At 44.4% G+C, this 13042-nt stretch overlaps 1 protein-coding gene across 4 annotated transcripts in view; it reads left to right on the forward strand.

Annotated features, from left to right (window-relative positions):
* PDE8A (phosphodiesterase 8A) overlaps positions 1–13042 on the forward strand; it is a 233260-nt gene that overhangs the window by 142281 nt on the left and 77937 nt on the right. Inside the window, exon 1 of one of the 4 annotated variants that reach the window (XM_084817235.1) lies at positions 4952–5318. The exons of the other annotated variants lie outside the window; for them this stretch is intronic. The gene's annotated coding sequence lies outside the window, so the exon portion shown is untranslated. Of the gene's footprint in view, positions 1–4951; positions 5319–13042 lie in introns of those variants that run through there. 4 annotated transcript variants of the gene reach the window in all.

Here is a 13042-nt window from a genome sequence, read left to right on the forward strand (position 1 = left end):
TGCTTTTGGGGTGTGTGTGTGTGTGTGTGTGTGGTTGTATGCACAATCATTTGTGAGCATTAACTTCAGGCCGAAGAAGATAATTAATGACAAAGCCCAAGCAGCATGTGAATTATGCATAAATCAAGTCAAGAAGTGGCAGCAAATAATTATCCTATCCTATTACAGGAAAGCATTTCCTAACAAACACTAAAGAAATTGATCTCCCCAGATAAATGTGCCAGGAGATGGTTTCCTCTTATAAGAACAAATTGAGATCTCCTTATAGCAAATGGGCTCAGTGGCCAATCTATCATTCCTAAGGCTGCTTTGCTTTTAGGTGTACACTTTAAAAATTGTAAGTGTACACCTAGAAAATATAAACTGTGAAAATGTGAAGTGTGAGAATAACAGGCAACAGTTTGAAAACGTGCATAGTGTGTAGGTACGCTAATTAGCCAGGCAAGGCCTGGAGGCAACTGCTGAATCCTATGACACATGCCAGGGCCCCCTCTTCTGGGCATCGCCATTTACATTTCCCACAATGCCCTTGACGTAGCATCACTCTGGTGCATTGTGGGAAGTTTAAATGGTGGCTGCAAACCTCCTGGCTGCTGCTTTCTGTTATTGCCACCACAGCCCGCGTAGTAGGCTGAGGGCCCCCTCAAACTTACAGCCTGGCACACTCGTTGGCAACCCAGGATTGGCTCCAGCTATGTTGTCGCCTTGTGTGAGAAAGGGCTCCTAATATTCATCCCCTAGGGACTCTGTTAACATTCTGAGCATACGGGAAAGAGCTAGTTCACACTGCCCCAGTTGAGTGGTTTCTACTTGCGATAGGGCTAGGATGGCCACGTGTCCTACTTTGCAGAGGACCGTCCTCTATTTTAAGGTCTGTCAGAGGACAGTCATGTGTTCGAGGGCATCATCTGTTTGGAGGGCTGTCCAATCCAAGGCCAGTTTAAAAGATAAAGAACCCTGAGGAAGGAGAGCAGGGGCCTTGAAGTTGCCCATCAACCCTTAGCACCTGGACAGTGGTAGGCACTCAGCAGACCTGGTCACAGTCCTTCCCACTATGGTGAGAATGGATTGTTGTTGTTGTTGTTGTTGTTCAGTCGTTCAGTCGTGTCCGACTCTTCGTGACCCCATGGACCATAGCACGCCAGGCCTTCCTGTCCTGCGCTCTCTCCCGGAGCGTGCTCAAGTTCATATTCATTGCATCCGTGATGCTATCTAGCCATCTCATCCTCTGCCGTCCCCTTCTCCTTTTGCCTTCAGTCTTTCCCAGCATCAGGGTCTTTTCCAGGGAGTTTTCTCTTCGCATTAGGTGGCCAAAATATTGGAGCTTCACCTTCATTATCTGTCCTTCCAATGAGCACTCAGGGTTGATTTCCTTTAGGATGGACTGATTTGACCTCCTTGCAGTCCAGGGGACTCGTAAGAGTCTTCTCCAGCACCACAGTTCGAAAGCATCAATTCTTCGGCGCTCAGCCTTCCTTATAGTCCAGCTCTCACAGCCATACATTACTACTGGGAAAACCATAGCTTTGATTAGACGGACCTTTGTCGGCAAGGTGATGTCTGTGCTTCTTACTATGCTGTCTAGGTTGGCCATAGCTTTCATCCCAAGGAGCAAGCGTCTTTTAATTTCATGGCTACAGTCACCGTCTGCGGTGATCTTGGAGCGCAAGAAAGTAAAATCTGTCACTGCTTCCATTTCTTCCCCGTCTATATGCCAGGAAGTGATGGGGCCAGATGCCATGATCTTAGTTTTTTTAATGTTGAGTTTCAAACCAGCTTTTGCACTCTCCACTTTCACCCTCAACAAGAGGCTCTTTAGATCCTCTTCGCTTTCTGCCATTAGGGTGGTATCGTCTGCATATCGGAGGTTATTGATAATTCTCCCAGCAATCTTAATTCCGACCTCTGATTCATCCAACCTGGCATTTCTCATGATGTACTCTGCATATAAGTTAAATAAGCAGGGTGACAATATGCAGCCTTGTCGTACTCCTTTCCCAATTTTGAACCAATCGGTTGTTCCATGTCTGGTTCTTACTGTTGCTTCTTGACCCTCGTACAGGTTTCTCAGGAGACAGGTAAGGTGGTCTGGTACTCCCATCACTTTAAGACTTTGCCACAGTTTGTTGTGATCCACACAATCAAAGGCTTTAGCGTAGTCAATGAAGCAGAAATAGACGTTTTTCTGGAATTCTCTTGCTTTCTCCATGATGCAGCGAATGTTGGCGATTTGATCTCTAGTTCCTCTGCCTCTTCTAAACCCAGCTTGTACTTCCGGTAGTTCTCGGTTCGCATACTGCTGAAGCCTAGCTTGTAGGATTTTGAGCATCACCTTGCTGGCATGTGAAATGAGCGCAATTGTGCGGTAGTTTGAACACTCTTTGGCGTTGCCCTTCTTTGGAATAGGAATGTAAACTGACCTTTTCCAGTCTTGTGGCCACTGTTGAGTGTTCCAGATTTGTTGGCATATTGAATGCAGCACTTTAACAGCATCATCTTTTAGGATTTTAAATAGCTCGGCTGGAATACTGTCATCTCCGCTAGCTTTGTTGTTACTAATGCTTCCTAAGGCCCACTTGACTTCACTCTCTAGGATGTCCGGCTCAAGTTCAGTGACCGCACTATCATGGCTATCAGGGACATTCAGATCTTTCCTGTATAGTTCTTCTGTGTATTCTTTCCACCTCTTCTTAATCTCATCTGCTTCTGTTAGGTCCCTGCCTTCTTTGTCCTTTATCATGCCCGTCTTTGCACAAAACGTTCCCTTGAGATCTCCAATTTTCTTGAAGAGATCTCTAGTCTTTCCCATTCTGTTGTTTTCCTCGATTTCTTTGCATTGTTCATTTAAGAAGGCCTTCTTGTCTCTCCTTGCTATTCTCTGGAACTCTGCATTCAGTTGGGTATATCTTCCCCTTTCTCCCTTGCTTTTCGCTTCCCTTCTTTCGTGAGCTACTTGTAAAGCCTCATCAGACAGCCACTTTGCTTTCTTGCATTTCTTTTTCTTTGGGATGGATTTCGTTGCTGCCTCCTGAACAATGTTACGGACCTCCGTCCATAGTTCCTCAGGCACTCTGTCTATCAGGTCTAATCCTTGAAATCTATTCCTCACCTCCACTGTATATTCATCAGGGATATGATTTAGGTCATACCTGAACGGTTTAGTGGTTTTCCCTACGTTCTTCAATTTAAGCCGAAATTTTGCAAGAAGCAGCTCATGATCTGAGCCACAGTCAGCTCCAGGTCTTGTTTTTACTGACTGTATGGAGCTTCTCCATCTTTGGTTGCAAAGGACATAATCAATCTGATTTCGATATTGACCATCTGGTGACGTCCATGTGTAGAGTCGCCTCTTGTGCTGTTGGAAAAGAGTGTTTGCTATGATCAGCATGTTCTCTTGGCAAAACTCTATTAGCTTTTGTCCTGCTTCATTTTGTACACCAAGGCCATGCCTGCCTGTTATCCCGGTGATTTCTTGACTTCCTACTTTAGCATTCCAATCCCCTATGATGAAGAGGACATCTTTTTTTGGTGTTAGTTCTAGAAGGTGTTGTAGGTCTTCATAGAACCAATCAACCTCAGCTTCTTCGGCCTCAGTGGTTGGGGCATAGACTTGAATTACTGTGATGTTGAATGGTTTGCCTTGGATTCGTACTGAGATCATTCTATCATTTTTAAGATTGTACCCCAGTACTGCTTTTCCCACCCTTTTGTTGACTATGAGTGCTACTCCATTTCTTCTAAGGGATTCTTGCCCACAATAGTAGATATGATGGTCACCTGAATTAAATTCGCCCATGCCTGTCCATTTTAGTTCGCTGATTCCCAAGATGTCGATGTTCAATCTTGCCATCTCATGTTTGACCACCTCCAGCTTACCTTGATTCATTGATCTTACATTCCAGGTTCCTAAACAATATTGTTCTTTACAGCATCGGATTTTCTTTTCACCACCAGACACATCCACAGCTGAGTGTCCTTTCGGCTTTAGCCCAGCCGCTTCACTCTTTCTGGCGCTACTTGGAAATACCCTCTGCTCTTCCCCAGTAGCATATTGGACACCTTCCGACCTGAGGGGCTCATCTTCCGGCGTCATATCTTTTAGCCTTGTGATACGTTCCATGGGGTTTTCTTGGCAAGAATACTGGAGTGGGTTGCCATTTCCTTCTCCAGTGGACCACATTTTGTCAGAACTCTCTGCCATGACCTGTCTGTCTTGGGTGGCCCTGCACGGCATAGCTTATGGCTTCACTGAGTTACGCAAGCCCCTTCGCCACAACAAGGCAGTGATCCATGAAGGGGAGAATGGATTGTATTTCTCTTTAAATGATGGTAATATTTCTAAATGTGCACCTATGCATATAAATTACCATTTGCAAACTTCATGTGAACCTGTGTTCCCTTCTGCGAATGCACTTCCTCTGTTTTCGCAGTCCATAAGTGATCACCCTAGGTAGGGTGCACCAGTATGTCTTGGCCTCTTGCATGCCCCTCTCTTGCTACATGTAAATGGCACGTGAAATTGAATTGTTATGCACGTTGAACCATAATTGCACATGCTCCACTTGTACAATATATATTTTGCAGCCAAAGGATTGTGCATGTAGGGTCTCTAACAGATAATGTTCTACATGTTGGAAGGGTGTGTGTGTGTGTGAGAGAGAGAGAGAGACAGAGAGAGAGAAACAGAGACAGAGACAACCCAAAATTCACACCCACGTTCCTCTGTATCAAGACAAATTATGAACTTTCCCATAGCTTTTCTGTGAAGAATATACCTCCCACTCAGGTGTGAGGGAGACGCCATTCTACTTTCCCCATGCCCTGCAGTGATGCTATGGGGGCATTATGGGGAATTAAAATGGCAGCTAGCACAGTGCTCATAGGAGCACCAGGCTGGTGTGTGTGTGTGTGTGTATCAGTATTGAGCCCAGGCCCTCTGTTTTGGTTTCAGACTCTGATTCAGCTCTGGAGGCAGAGTTAGAAGAAGCCCAGCAGAGACAGGGTGTGAGGGAGGAGATTCCCCAAGACTCTTCGGGAACCAGCGAAGAACCTTCCCAGGGGCTTATCAAAGAGGAAGGACTGGCTCAGAGACCCTCTTCCCCCCTCCCCATGGGAAACCAGGCTCTGTCGGAGTGGGAGGGAGCTTCAGGATTGACAGATGCCAGAACCCACCACTGAGTTAAGAAGGCAGAGTTGAAAGGAGGAGGTGAGGGATGTCACACCATCAGTCAGAAGTTGGGTCACGAGGATCCTCCCTGAAGGCAGGAGCTCAGAAAAAGCCAGCCAGGCACAGTGGGAAACCTGTCCAGAGCTGAAAGGTAACTCACCTGCCTTCAAAGATTTACTTTGCAAATTAGGTCGAGAGGGCAGCTGTAAGCTTGTGTAGTTGCTTCAGAGGTGAAGAGGTGCAGTTAGCTGAATAAAGGGGTAGTGGATTGCACAGCGAGTCTCTCCATGACTGTGTGCGTGAGTGTGGAAGTAAAAGGACTGCTCAGGGAAGTTGGGCCATGGCAGTTGCCCAAGCATGCCAGATTCTGAAGCCAGTGGTAGCAAAACCTAGCAAAAGGATTTCTTCTAATTTAAACTGTAGGCCTGTTCAGACATCATGCTAAGCTACCATGGTTCACTGTGCGTTTTTGAGCAAACCACGGTGGCTTAACATGCTGTGTGTGGGGTGAAAATCCTGACCGCAATGGCTAGGAAACCACCCTGTTTAACCACCCCTCTGCAGTAGGGTTAAGGGGGCCTGGGGTGGCTTACCATGTCATGTGGCGGGATCTCCATTGTTAAGAATGGGCGCTCCGTGCGAAAATGCAGCAGCCATAGAGGCGGCAGCCTAGAGCATCCACCACTTCTGACGATGCTCTAGGCAGCACAGCCGGACTCTATGATCACCGTCATACAGTGACAGAGTGGCTGGTGCGCACCATTTCCCAGCACGATGGCCACTGGGATAACTGGCGGCGGGAGGACAATGTGGTGACCACAGTGGGAATGGGTAAGTAAACCACAACGCGCCATGCGGTTCCATGTGTTGGATGCAGGCGTCATGGTTAGCCTAACCCTCTCTGCTCCATAGTTACCCTAAGCGCCTTTTCCCCTTTCTCATGTGAATAGGGCCAGTGAATGCAAATGAAACATAAACCAAACCGAGCAAAATAGTTTATTCTAATTTAAACAGTGAATGGCTATGTTCACACAACACACTAACCCACACTCGATGATTGAGTGTGGGTGGTTTTGAACTGTGGGTTGTTTGCTGAACTGTGGGTTAGTGTGTTTTCCGAACCCAGGACATTTTCCGCAGAACCACCCTGAACAACCCAGCAACAAACCAAGGCTTCTCAAGCTGGCTTGTTCGAGAAAAATAAGCCCCACTGCACAGTTAACAAGCCACCCTGTGGAAAACGTACTGGGTTTGGACAACTCGCAAACCCCATGGTTCAGCAAACAACCCATGGTCTAACAACAACCCACACTCAACCACTGAGTGTGGGTTAGCGTGTTGTGTGAACCCAGCAAATATAAACAAAATAATAAACCAAACCGAGAAAAACGATTTCTTCTAATTTAAACAGTGAATGTAATAAACCAGGAACGTTGCTTAATTAGTGGTTAATGTAGTGATTCTGAAACTAATGTGTGTCTTGAAAAACATAAGCCAGCATGTTGGATACTTCTACCCCTCTGTTGCTCAGAGCCAGGAGACCCTGTGCAGCATCGAACCCTCTGTGTTCTGTCAGTATAAGAGTGGTGGCAACACCCTAAAGGAAGAAGTAAACTCACTGGAATTCTTTGATGCCGCCTGCACTACAGGTGTGGAATCTCAGAAACATTGCCAGAAAGACCAGTTCCATCTTCAAGTCCAGGCTGACTCAGTGAACAGGATGCAATAACTGGATTATCCTGAACTGCAGGAAGGATATCTATTTTTCTGGGAGCTGATGAAAAGAATTATAGTTTTAAAATGTAAAATCCAATTTTAATCCAGAGAAAATTGTGCCCAAATGGCAAAGGTTTGGGAAACACTGTTCTACATGTAGATAGGGCAAGGATTGTTCATATTTTTTATACAAATTGACCTAATTTGTACTTCCCAAATTAATATGTGAAATGGAATGCAATCATCCTTCGTTTTTTGCACTTCTCTGAATTTTGTGATGCAGTTTGTCTATAACAAAATGTGAACAAAAATGCATACGTTAGGGAAAATGCGTGCAGACATTTTACCCCAAAATATGCAAATGATGTGGAAATGGGATGGAAAAACTTGTGATTCAAAAAGCTGTAGAAACCAAAATAGATTTGCCCATCCCTGTGATAGGCCCATCTTGTTTGTTTGTTTGTTTGTTTGTTTGTTTATATGTTATGTTTTTAATCTGCCCAATAACCAATGTCCTCTGGGCAAATCACAAACAGCTAAAAGACTAAAATGCCATAGAGACAGTTAAAATATAAAATACAATACAAATCTTTAAAAACATTTTGTTATTTCTCTAGTTATCCAGCAATTATTATCCACTTTGTGTTGCTCTCATATCTATACCATATTATTATTCACCATAGTAATAAATGTAGTAATAACAAACATGTCTTCTAATAGAAATATGTGCTTTTCTGGTAAAAATCAAGCAAAAATTACCCAACAATTTTAACCATGGCAGAGAGATGAGTTGTTTAAGGCATACATTCTCGCTGGATGACTTTGTTGCTTATTTATATTATACAAAAGCAACAAAAGGAAATGACATAGATAGATAAAAAATGGACAGGACCATAACAGGAGCTTTCTTCACACTGAATACACTATTCATTTCTGCGAAAAGATCAGGGCTTTTTCTCCCCCCCCCCCTTTTTTTTTTTAAGGAGACTTCTAATTTAAGGCCTGGCTTCAGCCATATGTCACAATCTTGGTGGAAACAAAGATTGCCACTGTGATGAAATTAACAAGCAACACACTCCTCTTTGTAGAGGGATGCATGGTAGGTGCAGCTAATCCTAGAATTTTAAGCACTCTTCCCTGACAAGCTTTTTTCATATTGGAAAAGGGTTGTGTGTTTTTTGCAACAGGCCTTTGCTTCTGTAGCTGAAGTGCTGGAGTATGCTCTAAAATGTTGGGGTTAAACTGGTGGGTTGTAAGGCCAGCTCAAAATATTCTGCTGACTGAGGCAAAAGACAAGATGGCAGCCCCCATGTACAGACACCAACCAGATGGGCTGTTGAATTCAACCTTAGCTAACTTCAACGTTAGCAATGGGATAGCGTCATCTCCGGTACTTCAGGACAGCCAGTTAGCTTAGGAGGGGAAGCCTGGCTGCGTAGTGCACATACCTGTCTTCACAAACACTTCACCATTACTCCTCATCTCCCACCATCTGCCACCTGAGGTTCAGCCACCTCACTCTGCCTAATGGTAGGGCCGGTGCTGAACCAAGTGCAGGGGACATAACCTGGTTGTGCCCTGACCTCTAAAGTGGATTGCATCATTTTTTGTTAAGATGATGATGATTGGAAGTGGGGGGAGAGGGTAGGGGGGAGGGAGAAGGAGGAAAAATGGGTAAAAAAAGGGTAAAAAAATTACAAATGGGTCTTGTGTTACAAATAAGAGCAAAACGTTTAATTTAATGTTTCATATCTTTTCTGTAACAGTTAAACAAAACAGCTTACAGTTAAGATAGGAAAATACAATAGGATATAAAATAAGTTAAAAACAACAAATCATTAGCAACAATTAAATAGGTGCAATTAATATATTAACGAACAGCTGTATACAACTAAAAACTCCACCCTATATTATTAAAGTTTTAAACAACACATCATTCATTGAAAGCTGACTGGATTTTTAAAAAGTCTTTAGTAAATATTTTTACTAAGGCTTTCCTAAAAGCAAGTCTGGAGTCTGAATTTCACTTGAAGGGGACTGCTCTAATATAGGGGTAGGCAGAAGATAGATTGGGATCTACCAGTGGATCATTCAATGATTTGCTGTAGATCAAATTTGGATCTGGTTTCTGGATCCCAACTGATTAACAATAGCAACCACAAAAAAGGCTTAGGCTGTTAGAATCCTTGATCTGTAGTAACTCAGGTGTAGCTTGTACTTGTATATGGAAGTCATCCCAGTGTATGGATCATAGGACGCAGTACAGAATTTGCTCCACTAGGGCCATCCCAAGACATTTTGCTACCTGAGGCAAAGGACAAAATGGCACTCCCTCCCCATTCCATATACCAAACTCTGCTGGACTGGCAGTTGGATCTTCATTCAATACTAGTAATTGGATAGCGTTCTCCACCATACCTAGTTTAGAGGAGAATAGCTGGGCGGTTGTCACCACTGCCACCCAGCATCTGCTGCATGAGGTGATTGTCTCATTCAGCCAAATGGTGGGGCCAACCTTGGCTCCGCCCCCTGAGCCTCCATTTTGCTTCTGGCTCTGGTTAGTGCACCTCAGGATTCTAGTGAAACCACGAAGTAGATCCCAGAAGCCTGAAGTCTACTGAAACATGCTCTTAGAAGTGTCTCATAATTATTAGGGGGAAAAAACTATTTCTCTCCCCCCCTCCGCATTCTTTTCTTTTCTTCATGATGTCTAAATGATTTCTGCCTCATAATTTGATTCATTAGTACGCAGCCTGATCGTTTGCACCTTCATTCAAGTTCAACAGGACTTTTGAGGCTATAAAAATCTATCGTGTATATAAGGGGTGGGCAACGTGTGGCCCTCGAGATGTTTTCACCTACAATTCCCATCACCCCTAGCCAGCATAGCCAATATTGAAGGATGATAGGAGTTGTAGGCCAAAACATCTGGAGGGCCATCAGTTGCTCACCCGTGATTTCGATATCTAGATATTACTATTCTGCTTTTCAGAAAGGTAAGCCTTCACAAAATATGTCTTGACAGCTGATTGTAGTGGTGGCAGAGTATATGAGCTGGAGAGCCCTGGGTTCAACTTTCACCTCTCAGCTATGAATTAATTGGACGGTGTTTGGAAAGCCAGTGTGCCTCGGCTCCTTCCCCCCTCCCACAATCTGCAAAGTGGAAATAATACTATTATAAGGATTAGGGCCGCGGTGGCTTAGTGGTTAAGACGCTGAACTGCAGACTGGAAGGTCAGCAGGTCAGCAGTTCGAGACCCGAGTGCTGCGTGACGGAGTGAGCTCCTGTCTTCAGTCCCAGCTTCTGCCAACCTAGCAGTTCGAAAGCAAGAAATTGCAAGTAGATAAATAGGTGCCGCCTCGGCGGGAAAGGTAACAGCGTTCCGTGCACCTCGGTGTTCAGTCATGCCGGCCACATGACCACGGAAGCGTCTTCGGACAGCGCTGGCTCTTCGGCTTAGAAACGGGGATGAGCACCACACCCTAGGGTTGGACACGACTGGTTGGGGACACTTTTACCTTTTAAGGATTAGTGAGAATGTATATGGAATACTTTGAACACTTCAGAAGTGCTACATAAATGTTAGGTGAGGATGTGATTAATATAAGGGTAGAATATAATTTTCCCCTTTTAAAAGTGGCAATTGTTTATACCTCCATACTCACAGGAGGTCAAAGTATGGACAAGGTTGGCCATTTACAACCAGGGGTAGGCAACATGGTGTCTGTGGGCACCAGTATACCCCAGGATGCCTTTCTTGGTACCCACCAAGGTGCCCTACCCCTCCCACTTTAAAAAAAATTAACAGATTTTCTTACCAGCAACTGGGACTGCTGTGAAATAGGTTTCTGTTGGTGCTTAAAACTGGGTCCAAAATTTTTGTTTAGTGTGTTGAGGCTCAGACTCCACCTCTGTCTTGTACTCAGTCTTTTGGGCAGGTTGCTTGTCTTTTGCCATGCCTGCCCAAAATGGCAGCCTCATCTGACATGAACCTACCTGTATACTACGCTCAACATCTAAGGTCCTCCTCTGGCTGCCTACTCCAAGGGAAGCTCAGAAGACAGCAACAAGGGAGAGGGCCTTCTCGGTGGTAGCTCCCCTATTATGGAATTATCTCCCCACGGAAGCCCACCTGGCACCAATATTGTTATCTTTTTGGTACCAGGTTAAGACCTTTCTCTTCTCCCAGGCATTTGGTAGCATATGATAAGTTTTAATCAATGTTGGATTGTCTTATGGTTATGGTTGTTTGCTTGAGATTGCTTGCTTGAAGTTGTTCTAGATATATGTTTAGGGATGCGCGAACCCACCCCTGTCCAGGTTCTCCGGGCACCCACCCAGCCCCTGCCCCCACTCACCAGTCCCTGGACCGCGCTCAAGCCCCTCTCACGCTCGGCAAGCAGCCCACACTTACTCTGGTAGCCTCGTAGAGCTCCATAGTCGCCATTTTTTGAAAAATAAAATGGCAATCGCAAAAATGTGTATATTTGCATCTGCGTGAAAATATGCGCATTTGCATAAATGCACATTTTGACATGTACAAATATGCTCATTCGCAAAAATGTGCATTTCCACACATATGCAAACATGCGCATTTTTGCAATAGCCATTTTATTTTTCAAAAATGGCGACCGCAGAGCTTGACGAGGCTGCCAGGGCGAGCGTGGGCCGCTTGCTGAGCGCGGGCAGGGACTCGGCAAGCGGGGTTCAGGGATGCGGGCAGGGGGGCTTCCGCCAGATTCCTGGACGGAATCGGGCACCCGCACCATCCCTATATATGTTCTCTCGTGTATATTGTCTCTTCGTGTGTTTTTTATGTAAATTACTTTTAATTTCTGTAAACTGTATTTTTAAAGTTTTTAAACTTTGTAAACCGCCCAGAGAGCTTTGGCTATTGAGCGGTATAGAAATGTAAATAAGAATAAGAATAATAATTTTGCAATGGTGCCTATGACATTTTCTCAAATTGCCAAACATGCCCAAGGCTTACTTGCTTTACTTCTGGTTTACACGCTTTACTGTTTGCTTGTGGAGTGAAATAAGGATTTTAATCTGCCCTTCAGGATTGTAAGTATGGAACCATGCTGTGGTAGTTATTCTACATCATACGTTGGCTTCACGGAGTACCTAATCTTGTGTATGGAGCATGACTGGGTATAACTGCCTAGGTTTCCCTGTCTTCCAAGTAAGCAGTGCCGTTTTGCTGTGCCAATAGAATCTGTGTTGTACCATGTAGAGCAGCCTGCCACAACCTGCAGATGTGTTGGACCACAATGCCCATGGTGGCTGGGGATAATGGGAGTTGTAGTCCAACACATCTGGAGGGCTCTGGGTTGAGAAAGGCTGGCATAGATGTTGACTTCCCCCACAAAATGCAGCCTGGGCCCTGCTTCTTACTGTAGTTCCGGTCCATTGGTCGGTTGCTGTTAGGGAGCTGTTTACTCTTTGTATTACTGTATGCTGACGTCTGCTCACCAAGCAGTATCATCACAGTTCCTGTTTTTGGGGTGGGGTGGGGCTCCCCCACCTTCTGCTAAGACTGTGTTGCATGGAGGCCCACAGGGCCGGATGCATTCAGAAGGCAGGATATGTGGTTAAATGCAGCGTAGCTAAGTAAATAAAGTAGGTGTTCCGCGGTGAACTGTTAGTTGTCTGCTCACCACGGAGATTAAACTGACAGCTTTAAACACTGAATGGAGCCGTTTCTTTCTCCCTGTGTGTGTGTTTTTTTTAATCCACGTTTGTGTCCTTTGGTTTTGTTTTTAAACACAAAATGTTGTCATCTTTTCCCTGGTGTTTCTCTTTTGTTGAGAAACAGGGTGTCAACATCTTTTCTACCTCAACTGATTTTGCACCTATGGAAAGTATTCTCAAAATAGTTGTCCCATATTTATTTGCAATTATATTTTTATTTTATGTGTTTTTACTTTTTTTTTAGTTTTGTGCAAACCATAAAACAAGCAGGCAGCATTAACGAAACAAAAGCAATCAATGTAGGCCCTGTTAGAGAAACAGAATTCCATAATAAATTAATAGCAGTCTGGATAGTCCCATATCTTACATTCCCCTCCAACTTAGCTAGTAATAGAGACCTAATGTTATCCTACACATTTTAAAATTCTAATAATAATAATAATAATAATAATAATAATACATAG

Source organism: Heloderma suspectum, chromosome 11 (assembly GCF_057233095.1).
Source record: "Heloderma suspectum isolate Gila_16-S chromosome 11, 16-S_ref, whole genome shotgun sequence".
NCBI lineage: Eukaryota > Metazoa > Chordata > Lepidosauria > Squamata > Helodermatidae > Heloderma > Heloderma suspectum.